This window comes from Gorilla gorilla, chromosome 9 (assembly GCF_029281585.2).
Source record: "Gorilla gorilla gorilla isolate KB3781 chromosome 9, NHGRI_mGorGor1-v2.1_pri, whole genome shotgun sequence".
Taxonomy (NCBI): Eukaryota; Metazoa; Chordata; class Mammalia; order Primates; family Hominidae; genus Gorilla; species Gorilla gorilla.
The window spans coordinates 121,100,406-121,118,964 of record NC_073233.2 but is presented as its reverse complement, the minus strand read 5'-3'; the positions used below and the strand labels follow the sequence as shown (position 1 = coordinate 121,118,964).

Below are 18,559 nucleotides of genomic sequence, written 5' to 3'. Positions count from 1 at the left end.
CTTGTGCCACCAACAGCCAGGGCCACGTGCAGCCAGGGAGAGACATGGCCCAGACCATTCTCCTATGGAATAGCTATTTCCCATCAGAGAGTGCAAGGTGCCCTGGGAGATTCTGGGTGATCTCTGCCCTAAATGTTTCCAACCCCTTGAGAAGACTTATGATCCTGCTCCAAAACAGCAACATCCTGGGATTCACAGAAATGGTGACCCAACCAGTTCCTTCTGGATGTCATCTGAAGTGTCTCCACAGCTGTGTCAAGTGCAGGAAGCCTCCACTCCAGAATCAAGCTCAGGGGTCTCCTGCCAGTTCCCCAGGCTGTCCGGACACAATCACTATGAGGGCTCACACTGATTTTGAAGTGGGGATGGTAAGGGTAAACCCTCACCTTCCCTCACGACTACAGGACCAACACACCTTGTTCCATAACAGGAGCCAGCATCACATATCACCACCCCAATTAGTCAGACACCCTTTGGAAATTCTGTAGCCCGTGCCCTGCGGAATTCCCTGGGTCCTTTGGCTACTTTCCCTGAATATTTATTTGAACATCCATATGCTCTGTCATTCCACTGCACCGATAAGACAAAATACACTGCGCCAGATCTCACAGATCCCTGTGTTCATCTGCTCCTCGTTTATCTGCTGGGAGCAGACAACCATTCCTCATGAAAATAGAGTTTCGAGGTGGAAAAATGCTTTATTCCTTTGAATTCAACTTCTTTCTGCCTTTCCTCTTAAGTAAACCCCAAATCTAAAGGCAAACAGGTATTTGGTTTGGTGCATGGGGCTTCTTCTGGCCAATAGGAGGGACAGGCTTGAACAAAACAGCCTGGGGAATGGAGATTCAGTGAGCCCTTCCTTCCAACAGCCATTTTCTTTTCACAGTAGAATGGAGGTAATGCTCGTTGCCATGGTGACCGGCTCGCAGGCAGAGCTGCTGCAGGTCTTGGTCTATGCTTATTTGATGGAGAGACTACAGTTGTCCTCAGCCGACTGCAGGGATTAGAGGGCCTGCTTGGGGCTGGGAAGGGGGTGCGGACTTCCTAACCATGCCAGCAACAGACAAGGCAGGTCACGGAGAAAGCCAGCAGAGGCTTCAGAGAGAAAGAGGTGATGTGGTGGAGACAGGGATGGAAAAGGGAAGGAGGAGGGCATAAGGGGAGAAATGGGGCCCTGGGCAGAGGCAGGGGGAAGATGCTGACGCTGTCCTCTGTGAAAATCAGAGGGGAAAACCCAGACTTCCAAAAACTGGTTTGGAAGAAATAGAGTAATCTAGGGCAGCTAGTTTCTCCCCTGCTCAGACCACCACTGCCGGCTCCCTGAGGCTCAGGACTGAATTCTTGCCTGAGAGCAATAAAAAGTCTTCCCCTGCCTCTCCCGAATGTGGTCGCAGCACACAGAGCTGTGCTGGAATACTATGCCGCGGGGTCACTGCCCGCAGGTGCAAGTGTGATTAGCTGTGGCTGCTTTCTCCTATCATTCTCCTCGGGATGGAGTTCAGGTGCCACTCGATTCTACACTGTGAGAGCCCAAAGGGGTCTCAGACATCACCACATCCTGCCTCCTCATTTTCCAGATGAGGAAAAGGTGAAGTGACTTTCCTATGGTCACTTCTAGTTAGGGCTAGCGTGGCCCCAGAGCCCAGGCCTCCTGGCTCCGGGTAGGTGATCTTTCCACGATGCAATGCTGCCCCTGCACAGAGGGCAAAACGTTTCCATTCACTAGAACACAACATCTGGGAACCCCAAGTAACAACCCTTGGATTCACTATCCCTTAACAGAACACAGAGAGCCCATGAATTGATAAGGGCCCATCGTATCTTGGGGAGCATGGAGCCTTACAAAGAGAGCTGCAGGCCAGTGCTATCCATGCTAAGGCCAGCCAGGACCTTCCCTGTCACTTCCTGTGGCTCTCATTCTCTGGGAACTACAGGCTTATGAAGCCCAGAAGCTGTGTCTATGCCACGGTCACCTAAGTCCTGATCTTTTCTGGAGTTCACTGGGGCATTCCTTAAAGAATGAGAAGCTGAGTCCCCCCGAGAAAGTTTGCTGGACCATATGCTGAGTATTAGCAGCCAGCTTCAACATATGGATCCTGTTACCCTCGTTCAGCCCTTACTGCTTTGAGAAGGATATTCTTATCCCAAGTGAAAAAACAGCCTTCATTTGTTCAGCTCTTTTCAAACAGAACACAACTCTCAAGGGGCAGGAGAACACGGCAAGGCTGAGGAGTTTTCATATCCAAATGCGGCCAGGATCTATCTCTGGGCCATGGAGAGAAAAGGGAAACAAGGCTTTCAAAGGAATTCCCTGCTTAACAGGATCCCACGCACACATTTATCATCACAGAAGTTTTTAAAGGAAGAGATATCCATTTAGACGCCTGGCCTTTTGCACAGATGGAAAAGCTAGTGATTCCTCCCTCAAAACACCAGAGACAAAGCTGGCCCAGAGGAACCCCAGGTTCTCTGGAAATCAATGCTTGGATGTTTTCCACTGCAGCACAATGGCTGATTATTCTTCCCCAAACACGAAGCACTGAAATACTAGGTTTAATGATAGTAAGTGGAAATCCTGCTTTGATCTCAAAACTCCTTCCCTCCATTGCTTGCTGCCCGGTCCTTTCCTACTCTGTTACTATTTTCATTGTTCCCAATAAAAATTCCTACCTCAACTTTCACCTTTTTTTCAGTTGCATATGTAAGTGGAATTTCGTCACTGGGCATAACTCCCACCTTAAAAGGCACTTATGTAAACATTTCTCACAGACGAAGTATCCCATCTCTTGCTTTCCATAAACACTCCTTGCGTAAATACTGCATCATCTTAGCTGGATTCAAAGACACGTGCTTATGAACCTAGGTATTGGGCTGGGCAGGACCCAGGGGCAGGGACGAGAGGCGCTTCCAACAGTGCTTCCCACGCCTCCAAGAAGCACTCATCCCCCAAGGCCTCTTTTGTAGACAGTTCACACTTTCCAGTTTACAAAACACACTTCATTATTTCATCAAACAGTTCTGAGTGATAAAAAGGCCAATATTATTGTCTCCACTGTATGAACGTGGAAATTGGGGCTCAGAGAAATAAAATAACTTGCTCAGGGTCCCTTAGTTAATGAGCACTAAAACCAAGATTAAAAATCATCTACTTCTAAGGCTTGAGCTCTTCCCCTAAACCCCTCAACTACTATAACCTTCTGTCCATCTCCAAATAGGTTTATTATAACCTATTAGTTACCATTTACACTCTTTCCAAATCATAGGCTAGAAAGAGCACAGTCTTTGTAGAAAGATCTAATATCAGCCGGGCGCAGTGGCTCACGCCTGTAATCCTAGCACTTTGGGAGGCTGAGGCAGGCGGATCACAAGGTCAGGAGACCCGTCTCTACTAAAAATACAACAAATTAGCTGGATGTGGTGGCACACACCTGTAGTCCCAGCTACTCGGGAGGCTGAGGCAGGAGAATCGCTTGAACCCGGGAGGCGGAGGTTGCAGTGAGCCGAGATCATGCCACTGCACTCCAGCCTGGGCGAAGAGCAAGACTCCATCTCAAAAAAAAAAAAAAAAACTTCTAATATCAAGTTGCTGCCATCATTTCTCTCCTCGTTAATTATAACTGGCCTCTTTGCTCATAGATAATCACAGCATTATAGCCTCTATTTTACATATGGGTAAGGGACGCTCAGAGCCATAAGTGATGATAATGATAGGGTCAAGATTCAAGACTGGGTTGCAGTTCCAAGTCCAGCCATTTCTCCCACACTATTCTATCCCTTGTTCACAGACAGAAAAAAAGTTCTGTCTTTTGAGAACCAAACAATCTCCCTCTCCCCACCTCAGTTGAGTAAAATAGCCCCATGGGAGACTGATAGATTTTGAAATGTGTTTTCTGTTTAAATGTCTTTTTTTTTTTAACTGATGCTATGTTCTGAAAGGAATGCCAACTCTTTTAGCAAACGGCTTCAGGTGTAGATAGATGTTTTGTAACTCCCAGCTCCCTAGCAAAAGTAGGCTATAAAGTCTTAGCTGCTGAAGAAAAGTGAATTAAAATTTCAGTTCCCAAAAGATGCTCAGGTGCTTATCAGAAGAGGTGTGCAAAGCAACAGAGAATAATTTGTTCTGATTACAAAAAAGAGTTCACTTGAATCAGCAACTTCTTGCAGTAGTTTTATTTTATCGGTTTTCTTTTCAGATTCCAATGGGCTTGAGGAGGGAGGAGCTGACAGCAGACAGGGAACCAAGGTCTCTCCCGTGGCTACTTGAAAATACTTCCTTGTCAAGATGTTATAAAGTCACTGGAGGCTGAGGAAGACATTACAGATGTTCAGGGCCCAAGGCCAATGTAGACACACCCGAGCAAGATGCTCTGATCACCAATTTAAAGGACGGGTGAAACAGAGGATAAATATCATCAGTGACTATGATGAGATAAGGGAGTTTTCTATAATCTATTTAATAATGACCATGGACTTTTGAAAAAGGCATTAAATTACAGCTATATGTTTGTCTTGTTGGCTATCATTCTAGAAATGAGCCTTAAGTATTGCTAAACATAACCACTGTAATGGAGAATTGTTTTTGTATTTTTCAAAGTATAACTGAATGCTAAGGTCTCTTTCATTTGGCTATACCTGTGGGAAATCCAGATGCTGAGACCAGGAGCATAAGAATGGAAGCAGTGCCACTTGCCTGGGATGGTGAGATAGTTTGGCTCTGTGTCCCCACCCAAATCTCATCACGAATTGTAATTCCCATAATCCCCACATGTCAAGGGCGGGACCTGGTGGGAGGTGACTGGATCATGGGGGTGGTTTCCCCCATGCTGTTCTCATGATAGTGAGTGAGTTCTCAGAGATCTGGTGGTTTTATAAGGGGCTCTTCCTGCTTTGCTCATTCACCCTTCTCTTTCCTGCTGCCACGTGAAGAAGGTCTGTGCTGCTTTCCCTTCCACCATGATTGTAAGTTTCCCAAGGCTTCCCCAGCCATGCAGAACTGTGAGTCAATTAAACCTCTTCCCTTTATAAATTACCCAGTCTCAGGCATTTCTTTACAGCATTATAATAACAGACTAATACAGATGGCTTGCTCTCATTATCAGCAAACTACTGGAGGGAAAATAAAGGGTCTCTTCACCACCAAACCTACAAAGTCAGTGAAAGTGAATAGGAAATGAATGTGGTCACATTGCAGAGTGGTTAAGACCAAGGACACCAGCCCAGACTACCTGAGTTTGAATCTCAGCTCTGCCACCTATTAGCTTTGTAATCTTGGCCAAGTTATTTAACCTCTCAGTGTCTCATCTGTAAAACAGGGAAAAACAGAACCATCCTCATGGGGCTTTGAAAAGATGAAATGAACCAACATATGTAAAGCAGACAATAAGCATTTAATACCTGTTGTGTATTATTATTCTTAATTAACCTCTAGTAACAACGCTTCCCAAAGAAATTATTTCGGTTACTATTTCTGAGGGGAGCAATGTTTTCCCTTTATGGTTTAAGATAAAGCAACTTTCCCGAATAATCTAGTGGTCAGGTGGCCCAGTTCTACTCTCTACATTAAAGTAAGGCATTTGAATTGCTAGTCAGAACATTACAGATATAAAAGACTGAATTTAACCACAGCCAAAAAAATCATAACATGGGGGGCTCCAGACAAGTAATTTCACCTTGGTCTCAGTTTTCTTGTCTGTAAAAACTGAACAAATGCGATTGGATTGTCACAAGAATTAAATAGGGAGGAGACAGTTGTGATTAAGAACTCAGGATCTGGAGTCAGGGAGATCTGAGTTCAAATTCCAGCTCTGACAGTTAGTAAACTAAGTGAGTTCTCAGATGAATCTCAGAGTCTGTATTCTTCATCTGTAAGTGAATATATTGATCCTACTCATCTCAAAGGGATATCGAAATTATTTAGAAAGGTAATGTACATAAAGTACCAAACACAAGGTCATGCTGTGTGTGTGTTTTTAAATGACAGTACATATGACAGTACTTTGAACTTATACACACACACACACACACACACACACACCCTGCAAACAAACAAAATTCCCAATGACACATGTAATAAGAATGAGATAACAGGGGCCTCTTATATACTATTGAATTCAGCCTGTCTAAAAATCTACTAAGGGGTGGCCAGGCACGGTGGCTCACACCTGTAGTTCCAGCACTTTGGGAGGCAGAGGCAGGTGGATCACAAGGTCAGGAGATCGAGACCATCCTGGCTAACACAGTGAAACCCCGTCTCTACTAAAAAAAAAATACCAACAAATTAGCTGGGTGTGGTGGCGGGCGCCTGTGGTCCTAGCTACTCAGGAGGCTGAGGCAGAAGAATGGCGTGAACCCGGGAGGTGGAGCTTGCAGTGAACCGAGATCGCGCCACTGCACTCCAGCCTGGGCGACAAAGCGAGACTCTGTCTCAAAAAAAAAAAAAAAAAAAAATCTACTAAGGGGTGTGTTTGTGTGTGTGTGGTGTGTATTTACATTTTTGTGTATGTGTGGATACATCCATTGAGAGCCCATAAAAACATGTGTGTGTATTAATAGAATAATGGAACTTGTCAGGTTGATATTGTTGCAAGAAATAGCTGGACATAAGTAAATGTATCTGGAAGAACCAATACATTATTAGGGATGACAGAGCAGTCTTGTCTATACTTGACATGTGAGTCCCACAATTCCAGCTTAAGCTACTGTTGATAGTAACTGGGTGGAAGAAGAAAATAAGGTAGACTGTATAACTTTCAAATATTAATCCAAAAGCTAGATGCCATTTTAAAGAGACTATAAAATATGTGTTTGTACAGATTTTGGCTTCTGTTTCAGTATAACGGCTTCATAATGGCAGACCATACATTAATTGCCACTGGAAGTATCCTCATGGCTTAAAGCTGGCTCACAACAGCAACGGAAATCACCTAGAAGTCATACTTAGTACTGCCAGTCCTTCCATCAGCGTAGTTGGGGTCCTCTTACATAAATCCCAAGAATTCTATCTAATTCCTATTTAAACCTAAACATCTAGAAGTGATCTGCTAGGTTTCCAAATCAACTAAGTTTATAACGAAGCCCTCGGGAAATGCTGTCTAAAGTCTCCACAGGCCCCTGGGCTCCTGGGTTTCCCCTGAGGCGTAAAGCAGCCTAGAGAATGAAGGAACCCCCTCTTGAAAGCTGCAGTCTTTTCTGGCTAGGAACATTAGTGCATAGCAGAGGCGTGAAAGCAGAATTTGAGACAAAAGGCGGAGGGAAAGATGACTCTTGGTAGGTTCATTTTTTTATGCCACAGGATAAAGAAAACGGAGCTTCCTGGTATAAAGACAAGCCATACAGACAACTTTCAGATAATATATAGACATCTCTAAACCAAATGCACTTGAAGGAGACACTTGGGCTCTTTACACTCATATAGCAGGCAGGTTTCCAAAATCTATCATTTTTAATAAAGCTACCTGGACTGGGTATTGAGTCATACACAAAAACCATGCAGCAAGCAGTCCTGGTAAGAATTCTCCTTAACCTCTGCCCCCAAATCCTATGACTCTTCCAAACAGAGTGAAGGGGGAAAGGATGGAGAAGGTGAATATGGCTTTAGAATTCTTCAGCATTCTGTCTAATATGACATCATAATTGATACTCTAACAGTACAGTCAGGAAGAAAAGATATTGAATATCCCTTCACAACCGAGCCCTGGATGATTATCCGATATTTTATTACCATAAATACTCTATCCTACGCAACTCTAGTAACCAAACAACAGAAACCAACTAGCCAGAAGCAGGAGGCTCTATTTCTTAGCATAATAAATTATATGAGCTGCTGGAAATCCGGCATAATTGGGGACTGGCTCTGTTCCATGGGGGCTGGCTTCAAATCAGAACACAGAGCCAAGCCAGATAACAGCTTCAGTTCTCTTGGCCTCCTGAGTTCCCTGGGTCAAATTAGCATTTCATTAGGTCCGATTTAGTTTTATAGAAAGAAGTGAGTGGTTTCAAACCATGGTTGCTGCCCCTACAAACCACCTAGCTGCTAGAAAACGTGACTAATTTCACGTCACAGCATCCTGTGCTTCTGGTTATAGGGCAAGAAAGTCTACACGTTGGTTGATCTCCTCAGAAGTAATAGAATTATGTGGTTCCCAGGCTCTCACTCCCACCACCAATTCCCAGCCCCCAAAAGGCACCCAGTTCTCTTTTCTCATTTCTTTTCCTTTCCCTTTCTCTTTCTCTCTTTCTCTGTTTCTCTCTTTCTTTCTTTTTCTTCCTTTCTTTTTTTGACACAGAATTTTGCTCTTCTTGCCCAGGCTGGATCTCGCTTCACTGCAACCTCTGCCTCCCAGGTTCAAGCGATTCTCCCACCTCATCCTCCCAAGTAGCTGAGATTACAGGCCCACATCACCAATTAGCATGCCCTGCTAATTTCTGTATTATTTGTAGAGATGGGGTTTCACCATGTTCACCAGGCTGGTCTCGAACTCCTGACCTCAGATGATCCAATCGCCTCGGCCTCTCGAAGTGCTGGGCTCTCCAGGCTGGCATAAGCCACCGTGCCTGGAGCCCGCTGGAGCATCTTAATGGGCAGTCAGAAGAAATGACTCAAAGGGAGCATAAGCAAGAGCAGGAGACAGACATGTCCTAGACCAAAGCCGTGGATCAAGCACATAGCCAGGAGAGACTCCCGCCTAACTTGATGATACACGCCTGCTTGTTTGTTTTCTAGTTTTAACAGAGTCTCATAGAAGACGAGAATGCTCTCCAGATGTTATTCCTTCCTACCAAAGCAGCAAAAAAAATCAGAAGTATCTCCACAGAGCTCCAAAAGGGCCAGATTCCAGGCCAGGAGTGAAATCCTTTTCAAGTGGACATCAGCCCAGTCTTATATAGAACACAACAGGTGAAGGTAGGAATGTCCTGCAGCCTCATGCACTGAGGAGGAGCAGACAGCCAAGGGTGTGGGGGGTCTGCCAAGAAGGGGTGAAACTGGCCTAATGATAAGCACAACTTTTCCATCTTCTACTATGTTGGAGTCATGGCCAGGATTGCAGAGCCATTTACTAACAAAGGAGGTTAGAGCTGGAAAGGACCTGATGCTTATCTCTAACCCGTTCATTTTATAGGTAGGAAAACACCAGGAACAGAAATCTGGGATGCCTGCAGCAAAGTCTGAAAGCCACAGGGTTGGCCGTTGTCCTGACACTTGACCCAGGGCTTTCTATTGCTTCTGTGTCTCATTTTCTTTTTGTGTCCTCAGTAGTTATTTCTTCAACTGTTTCCTCTTTGCCTGCTCTGTCCCGGTCTCACCTCCATCCCAATAGAGCCATTCTCTCATTAAATGGAGAGAATAGCTCTATTAAGCACAGCTAAATAAGCTGGACAAATGGTGTGTGCTCTGCTAGTCCTGTGGCAAGCTGATTAATCCATCCAGTGCCTCCCACCAACCCCAGGGGCACTTTTTAACAGAAGCTCAGGTTTCTTGCTCCCTTTTCAGGCCACCTTTCCTGTTCTTTCCCTTGTCTAAGCAGACCCTTATTGTGGGCCAGCACTTTGCATGAAACTGAATTACTAAAATGTAGAGCAAGGATGCAAATTGATGTTTGGAACTCAGCTAAGCTTCTCCAGATAAACAAAGCACAATCCATCAATCTGCCCTGATAAGACAGGCCTTCTTAGTAAGTGGCTGTACACTATCTGATTGCTTCCAGGAGGCTCCAGACAATGTTTTCTTTGGTCTGCTCTCCTGAAACCTTGACAAAATGACTCGTCAATGTTCTTTTCTTCCAGCTATAAAAAGGTACTGATACAAGGCGAAGCATTTCCCTCTCTCTCAACTGCTTTTGCCAACATGGCAAGAAGTTGGAATTATATCTTTCAATATTTGTCCAGCTGTTGTTTGCAGATGTTTTATTCTTTACATTCAGAAAATAGAAATTCAGAGAATGCTAGCATGCAACTTCATCCTGAGAATTTTAGATCCTGCCCGTGCCTTTCAATAATGTCCTTATGTGTTCATTGCTTTAAGCACATCTGGGCTATTGAAGATACAAAGGCTTACAATGTCTCCAACAACCAGTGCAAAGAATTGTTAAATTTGGTTTATATCAAGTGGAAAATTCCACATTCATATACATATATGTATATATATATACACACACACATACACACATGTATGTGTATATATGTATATATACATATACACACATACATGTGTGTATATCTATGTATGTACATGTGTATCTATCTCTATCTATCTTCTGTGCCACTGTACCAAGCACTTCACTTAATCCACACAACAATCCTATAAGATAGATACTGTTATTATCCTATTTGACAAACAAAGAAACTGAGGAATGGAGAGGTTAAGTAACCAGACCAAGGCCACAAGGCTGGTAAGCAGTAAAGCCAAGGTGTGAACCCAGGGAGATCCAGCTCCACAGCCCTTGTTCTTAAGTATATATTTCTATAAAGTCAGTCTCAAAATTAACTCTGATGAAAAAGAAGTTGATTTTCTACTGGGTGAACTGGCAGGCAGGCATGTAAGAAAAGAAAAACACTGTCTCCTAGGAGCTATATGATTCAGGCCCAGGGATATACTAAGTTTAAACAGGGAATGGAAACAGGTTGCTGGAATTCCTGAGCCCACCTGGCTACACCCTTCTCCCTGCCGTAGACTTTCCTTCCTCTCTGAACTGAATTCCCTCCAACCCTGCTCCTCTCCACCAGTGGGTCCAGCCTCGATGTCCACCTGCAGCCCTTCTCTTCTGTCTCTACAGCTCAGTTCTCAGCATTGGTGGTGGATGCCAACAGGGATGGGGTCGGGGGCTGCTAGTTGGATTTTCATCTTCCCATCTATGGATTACTACTGATCCCCCAATTTGGGTTCTGGATAAGCCATACCTTCCCTTATTAAAACGTTGATAATAAAATTATCCTTTGATGATCCATAAATTGTGACTGGATCTGCCCCCACTCCCTGCAGAGTGTGCATTTGAAACAGATTATTCATACAGCCACTCAACTTATGCTGTCTCCAAGCAGCCATTCTCCTTAAGGGGTCATCTGTAGAGTGTCCATGTTAAAGGGATTCCTGTTGGAGGTCACACTCTTCTACTGGATGGAGAGTCTATTCCCCACCCCCACAACCACTGTCACACCAGATCAGATGGTGCCTGACCTGCTAGATAATACATAAACTAAGTTATACAAAATTTTGAAGGAGGTAGAGCGAAGAAAATCCAGCCATTTGAATAATAACTTGCCAAACAGAATACCCTGGGACATCGTTGTTTCGCTTTCTTGAGTTAGGGAACAAATGAGAAGCTGTCCCTGGAACCCACAGCTTTTCACCACTCATCAGGGTAGGAAATGCCACATCATCATGACCATGGCTTATCAGGAACTCAGAACCCAGAGTAGCCCAACCTAGGGCTGGGTGTGGAGAGGGGAGAGGAGAAGGGGCAGCAGCAGATGGTGGCCGTGGGGCGGTGCTGGCACATCCAAAATACATTCTTCTTCTGTGAGTCTGCAGTATTACATCTGGCAACATCATGATGCATCCATCCATAGAATTACCCATAGCATTACTTTCTCCTTCTCAGTTAGTTAACAGTCCTCAGGCTATGTGGATGGCCTCCTCCTGTCTTCACACGCTGTAATGTCAGAGATCCAGAAAAGTCCCAAAATCCCTCCCCAACCCCCAGGCTGGTTACTGACATTCTGTCTTCATTCTTCGTACTTCTACCTTGTGATTTATGTGTCTAAGAACAGCAAGGACCTCTGGCTGCTCTCAAGGTTGCTATCCATTTTTTTCTGACTTATAATAAATCAAAGATTTAGGTGGAGTCAGTTGGGAGGGCTGGGGAAATGGTTCACTGGTAGGAGTAGTGAGGTTGGGGGAACACGACCAAACACACAAACTTGGTCACCGGGACCTCCCCTATGTGCTAATTATGCTCCTGTCTTCCTGCCCAGAATAATGCTACATCCGAAAAGAACCGCTAATAAGTCATATAAATTGAATATGGAATGAGATCCTTTTATCCAGCATAGTTTTTTTTTCCTTGTTTGTTTGGGTTTTGTTTTTATGGTAGCATTTTTATTTTTTATTTAAGCAATCAGTACTAAGTTCTTTCACGATTTTCTTAAGACTTTCCTCCTCCCTCAATCCAAACCCAACTGTCCTTGACAAACTCACTTTGCTTCATCCAACAGGCAAGAGAGCCTTTGAATCCCAGTCTGTGAAATCAAAGATAGAAACATTAAAGACAGCCCCTCACCCCCAAGGCACAATGTCATAATGTGCTTTGATGTTCAAGGACTAAAATCGGAATGGAGTCCCAAGGAACCAATTCAAAGGTCAGGGACAAGTAACGAGGCTCACCCATGAGAAACAAACACAAACCAAGTTAATCAGATGGCAGCTAAGTCTCCTTCTAGGAAGAATTTCACAAAGGCTATGCTTCTTTTCTTTTCTTTTTCTTTTTTTTTTGAGACAGAATCTCGCTCTGTCACCCAAGCCAGACTGCAGTGGCATGATCTCGGCTCACTGCAACCTCTGCCTCCTGGGTTCAAGTGATTCTCTGGCCTCAGCCTCCTGAGTAGCTGGGACTACAGGCACACGCCACCATGCCTGGCTAATTTTTGCATTTTTAGTACAGACGGGGTTTCACCATATTGGCCAGGCTGGTCTCAAATTCCTGACCTTGCGATCTGCCTGCCTCAGTCTCCCAAAGTGCTGGGATTACAGGTGTGAGCCACCATGTCCGGCCGAGGCTATGCTTCTTAACTTCCCCACCAAGGTGACAAATTCTAGTTATTTATAACTTTAAAACCAAGTAACTAAGCTTCCTTATTCCTGGATCACTGGTATTGCTGTCTAAATGAAAGGGAAAAGCCTACGGAGAGGACAAACTCTTTTCAGGGGAGGTCTGCAGAAAACTTCCTTCCATCTTCAGGAGAACAAACGCCTTTTCTGGAGGTGGAAGTTTACAGTGACCACGGTGACTCTGCCTGGCATCCCAGCACCAACTCTAAATAAGAGATGTGAGTGGGACAATGGGAAGAAACCACATACATACACACAGGGAGACACACACACATACACACACTCACACACACACACACCACCTTCCTCACCCTGTCTCCCTGGACAGTGAATTCCCCCCTGGGAATGTTAGTGACCAAAAGTCACTGGATTGTGAGTTATGTGCCTGTTTCCTAGATGATGAGAGGTGGTGATAAGACCCAAGTTTTCCCCCAGAACTGGTAGGTAAATTATAAGGCTGAAAAACTCAAACAAAAAAAAACCCCAAACAAACAAAAAAATTGACCACATTATAGGCTTCTTACCCTCTGTGTCCTGTACTTTTTCCCTAAACCCTTGGGGCAAGGCTCTCAAAGGCCTGACAACTTTGAACTTTCAAAGTCGTCACAGTGACCAGGCAAAACTGGGTTCCTTAAAAAGAACCCAGGTCACCAGTCACTGAAATTTTCTTCTTTAAAAATAGAATCAACCTCAACAGTAGCTAAATATGGGGTGCAATAACTAGTTTCTATTCCAAATTGGACTGACAGCTTTAAAACTGAGAAGCCCTCAGACTAGTATCAATCTGAACAGATTTAAATTAGGAGTTCATGCAGGATGTTTTGAAATATAATGCTGAGAGGTTCAAGTTTCAGTTCTCTTCTATTCCTATAAGAAACTTCCCCAAACAAACTCCATGCTGAATGGCTCTAATGCTTCAGACAGCCAAGGCTGTAATTTCTGCTGCTGTAGAAACAGTAACACATCTGTCTGCTCTTAGATAGATGTGGAGTCCTGGGGGTGACTGAGGAGCCCCTTTGAGGTTCTCAGGGTCTCATCATAGAGGATGAGGTGTGGCTTTCAGGCTTTCATCCACAGACGATGGTGATAAAATGGGCTGTTGGTTTCACAAGGGCTGGGATCTCCCCGACATGCCCGTCTTTTGTCTAACGGCATCCCTACCTTCATTCCCCTTTGGCTCTCTCTCTCCTCACACCCTCAAATTCCCAGGGTGAGCTTTCTGAATATGTTACAGGACTGGCAGGCAGACAGAAGTCCTCCACACCCAACAGCAGCAACAGTAGCAACAAACTTTGGTCAAAAAGAAAAGGCACTGATCTATATGAATACATATTCCTGCTCATGCAATGTACCTTATTTTATAATAAGGCAAGCTGCCTTTATTTCTATAAAGTCATAGCTGTCAGCAACACTATTTGGCCTTTAAAGATGCCAGTATCTTATAGAAAGCTATTAAATGGTAACAACCTGACAACCAAGTCTGCTAAAGGGCCAGGGTTGCCAGAATAAATGGCCCGAGAAAAAAGAGCACACAATTCCAGTGGCGGTCCTCAAACTCCCTCAGGTACAACGAATCTGTCGCTGAGTTTCTTTCTGCTCTCTGGAGGTATAAGTGACTACTGTCTACTCCTCTTTTTCAGTGTGGGGTCTACACATAGCTTCACATTTCATGGAGCGTTTCTCACTGAGTCCATTTAAGCAAGTCTGACACATTTTGAAGAGCTTATGCAGATCTTAATACCAAAACACACACACACACACACACACACACACACACACAGAGATCCTCAATGTACACAATATCAGACTCAAAACTCACTGGACTGTGAGTTATTTGCCTGTTTTCTAGGTGAGGAGAGGTGATGATACTCAAATTTTTCTCCAAAACTTCTAGGTAAGTTATAAGGCTAAAAAATCAAACAAACAAAAATAACCACCACATCAATGACTTCTTACCCTCTGTGTCCTGTACCTTCCCTGAACCCTTGGGGAAAGGCCATCAAATGCCCAAAATGAATTCAAGTCTAGGGTTGGCCCTTGTCTTGGACCAAGATCCTTTTGTAATGTCACGAGGAAGACTGACCCAGAGACCAAAGCCTGAAGTCAAGAAGGTCGGGTCTAGTTTCCTCACAGAGCAAAATCTGCTGCAGTCAAACACGAATTTGGCTTATTTTTGCATCTTAGCAAAAAGCCTTGCTATTCAGCTCAGAGATGAGGCTTCTTCTTACCTGGGGAACTCCCTTAGATACCAGTTGCAAGAGGCAAACCTGCAAAGGTGAGAATTAGTCAAGAAAGGGAGCTAAGTACTTCAGTTGAGAAGGAAAGTACCATTATGGCAACAAAAAGAGATGGAACTAACTGGAGGACACATTAGTGAGTGTCACTCATGGCCCCTAAGGAGCCTGAGCAAGAAGCCACCCTCTATGCTAATTCTGTTGCTTCTCACAGCCTTCCAGAAACACCAGCTGGGACACTGGCTTCGCACCTCTGCTGTGTGTGAATATCCTGTTGCATGCTCTGAACTCAGAGGCTATTGCTAGGACATTCCATGAGACCCTGACCAGCTGCCAGAGGGCTGGGACACACTAGACTGAACAGAATAGAGGGCGACCCTTTGTAAGCTTCAAAATGTGACACTTCTGGATTCTTTCTCCCGTGAAAAACCAACCCAGGCCCCCAGAGTGCCGATGCGGGGCCATCTCCTGATCTTAACTGTCAAAATCTGACCAAGTGTTCTCCAAGAATGTGGAATGAAGGTAAAGAGGTAGGAAGGTCAATTCTTCCTTTGTGATCCTACAGCAATTAGCTTGTGCCTTAATCAAAGCTCTTACTGTGTTATAATGTAATGCATTATCATCTGTCTAAATCAGCAGTCCCCAAGTTTTTGGCACCAGGGACAAGTTTCATGGAAGACAATTTTTCCATGGACCGGCAGAGGGTTGGGAGGTAGTTTTGGGCTGAAACTGTTTCAGCTGTGATCATCAGGCATTAGATTCTCATAAGCGGCATACAACCTAGAACCCTCGCATGCGCTTCTATGAGAATCTAATGCTGCTGCTGAACTGACAGGAGGCAGAGCTCAGGCAGTAATGCTCACTGGCCCACTGCTCACCTGCTGTCGTGCAGCCCGGTTTCTAACAGGCCATGGCCTGGTACCAATCTGCAGCCCAGGGCTGGGGACCCCTGGTCTAAATGACTGAACTTTGTAAGGACTGTTTGCATTCCCAATACCCAGCATAGTGCCTGGCCATGCCTTAAAAGATAGTTGCTGAAATAACCTGAAAATCATATTATGACCGTTGTTTTCTGAGATTCACACCAGTCTAATGGTTCCCAAATGCAGCGGGGGCAGGCTCTGGACCAGGGGCAGGTTATCTGGTTAAGAATCACCTCCAGAACTTGTTAAAAATAGATTTCCTTGCTACAGCCTGAAAATCTTGAATCAGTACCTCTGGGGTAGGGCCACTGTGGTTCTAGTTTTAAAGAGCTCCTCAAGTGATTTTTATATACAGCCAGGTGAGGGGGGTCGCTGGCTTAGTCAATAACCTACCTGGGATAACTGACGAACTGCAAATACCATTAAACTCAGTTAAACTCTTCAAGCCCCTTCCTGGAATTGCTTATTTTTACAATCATTCTAATGTTGTTCTGCCTACTTGGCCATGTATTACATTAAGCAGTGTGACATAGCGCTGCAGAAACTCCCATTTCATGCATTTGTTTTCAAGTTTGTCCCTGTAACACTTTAGGAAGTACAATGCTACACTAAAACTGATTGTGATGGTTAATTTTATGCATCAATTTTCCTGAGCCATAAGGTGCCCAGATATTTGGTCAAACATTGTTCTGATTGTGTCTGTGAGGGTGTTTCTGAATGAGATTAACATTGAAATTGGGTAGACTGAGTAAAGCAGACTGACTTTCCCAATGTGGGTGTGCCTCATCCAGTCAGTTGAAGGTCTCAATAAAATAAAAGACTGATTAATAAATAGTTCTTTCTTTCTGCTTGACTATCTTTGAGCTGGGACATTGGTTTTCTTCTGCCTTCAGACTTGGACTCGGACTGGATCTTACACCATCTGCTCTCTTGGTTCTTGGACTCAGATTGAAACTAGACCACAAGCTCTCTTGGGTCTTCAGATTTCTAACTGCACATCTTGGATATCTCAGCCTCCATAACTGTGTAAGCCAATTCCTTATAATAAATCTCTTTCTCTCTCTCTATATATATATATAAATGCACACACATACACATATATATAATGTATATATACACACACACTTATATGCATGTGTGTGTATGTATCTCCTATTGGTTCTCTTTCTCTGGAGAACCCAGACTAGTACATCAATATACATGAAAACATCACATTTTTCTAAAAGTAGATATGACTTGCAATCAAAATGGATATAATATAAAAGACAGGACGTTATGACTGGACACCACTGCCCTTAGCACACAGTTTGACATCCTTGGTCCACCTAGACCAGGATGACAACTCACACACTACAAGTGGAAGGTCTCCATAAGTGTCAGCTGATCAGCTGGGCAATCTTTCTATTGATTTGCTAAGCAGGTCGGCCTGACATATTCCCTGTGTGAGTCATGTCCAAAGCTCCCACAGATGAATGTGCTAGTCACTAGGAGGATATAGCGTGAGAAGCATTCTAGAGGCTCAGAGCGGATTCTTGTTAAGCATAAGAAAAAGAAAGGTGTGGGTATGTATGAGGCATCAGACACTGCCTTCCTAAAATGAGACTTTGGGGTTCTGAAATAAAAAGTCTTTAGAAATTCTGAGTTAGCTATAAATCATAAAACAAGATGAATTACTGCTATTGTATCTTCAAAATGGTAGTTAAAAGGATAGCCGGCACTAAATGGCAGACTTTGAGCATAGAAAGCTTTCTGTTCCGTGGTATAAGGAACTACCTGCCTCTTACCTTTATTCTGTTATATTGATGAATTTTAAACCTCTACAGGTGCATTAACTAGGACTCTCAATCCCCTGCTGAACCCGACAAAAGAAAAATTTCAATTGTTTCCCTCAGTTCCTAGCTGAATTCATCTTGCCTTCAAAGCTATGGAGTCCCAAGGACAGATGCTCTTTTTATATGTAAAAGATTATTATTTATTCCTGGTATCTCTATGCTTGTTGATTGATTTTTTTCCCTCCTCTCTACAACATTTGCCTCGCTTTAAAGAAAAAGCCATTCCGTGATTTGTTAGCTCTTCCCTGAATTTGGGAATTCATAACCACGGCACAAGTGCAGATGCCCTTTCCATTGGAATGATAGATCTTTCTGAGCATTCAGCATGGACCTCTACAGCTTACATACTCCCTAGACATTGCCTACATGTAGAAAATATAGAAGAAAATGTATAAGGACATTTTCCTATACAATCTTTTTGTTTCTCTATTTTAAACGATCAAGAGAAAGTCAAATGACACAGAAGTGTCATACCCCAGCTCACTCTCCTGAGGACACTGACCCACAAGATTCAAAGCAGCCTCCTGGTCCCAAGGTGAGGAGGTCATTTGCTTTCCAAGTGGTTGGTATTCATGAACACGAGGAAGCCCCTGGACACACGAGTTCTAGCTGGTTAAATAATTTGCTGCTGAAAGTCTCTTGGTCTTCAAATTAGAAATTGATAACAATATTTTCGAGATGCCTCAAGCAGTTAATTGGAGAAAAAGAGGGGATAAAAAAAATCACACCAAGAAGCCAGACTATAAT

The 18,559-nt window shown here is 43.9% G+C and overlaps 1 protein-coding gene across 20 annotated transcripts in view; it reads right to left on the bottom strand.

Annotated features, from left to right (window-relative positions):
* Window positions 1–18,559, bottom strand: part of NCAM1 (neural cell adhesion molecule 1) — a 321,182-nt gene that overhangs the window by 75,345 nt on the left and 227,278 nt on the right. The gene's annotated exons all lie outside the window — the stretch shown is intronic.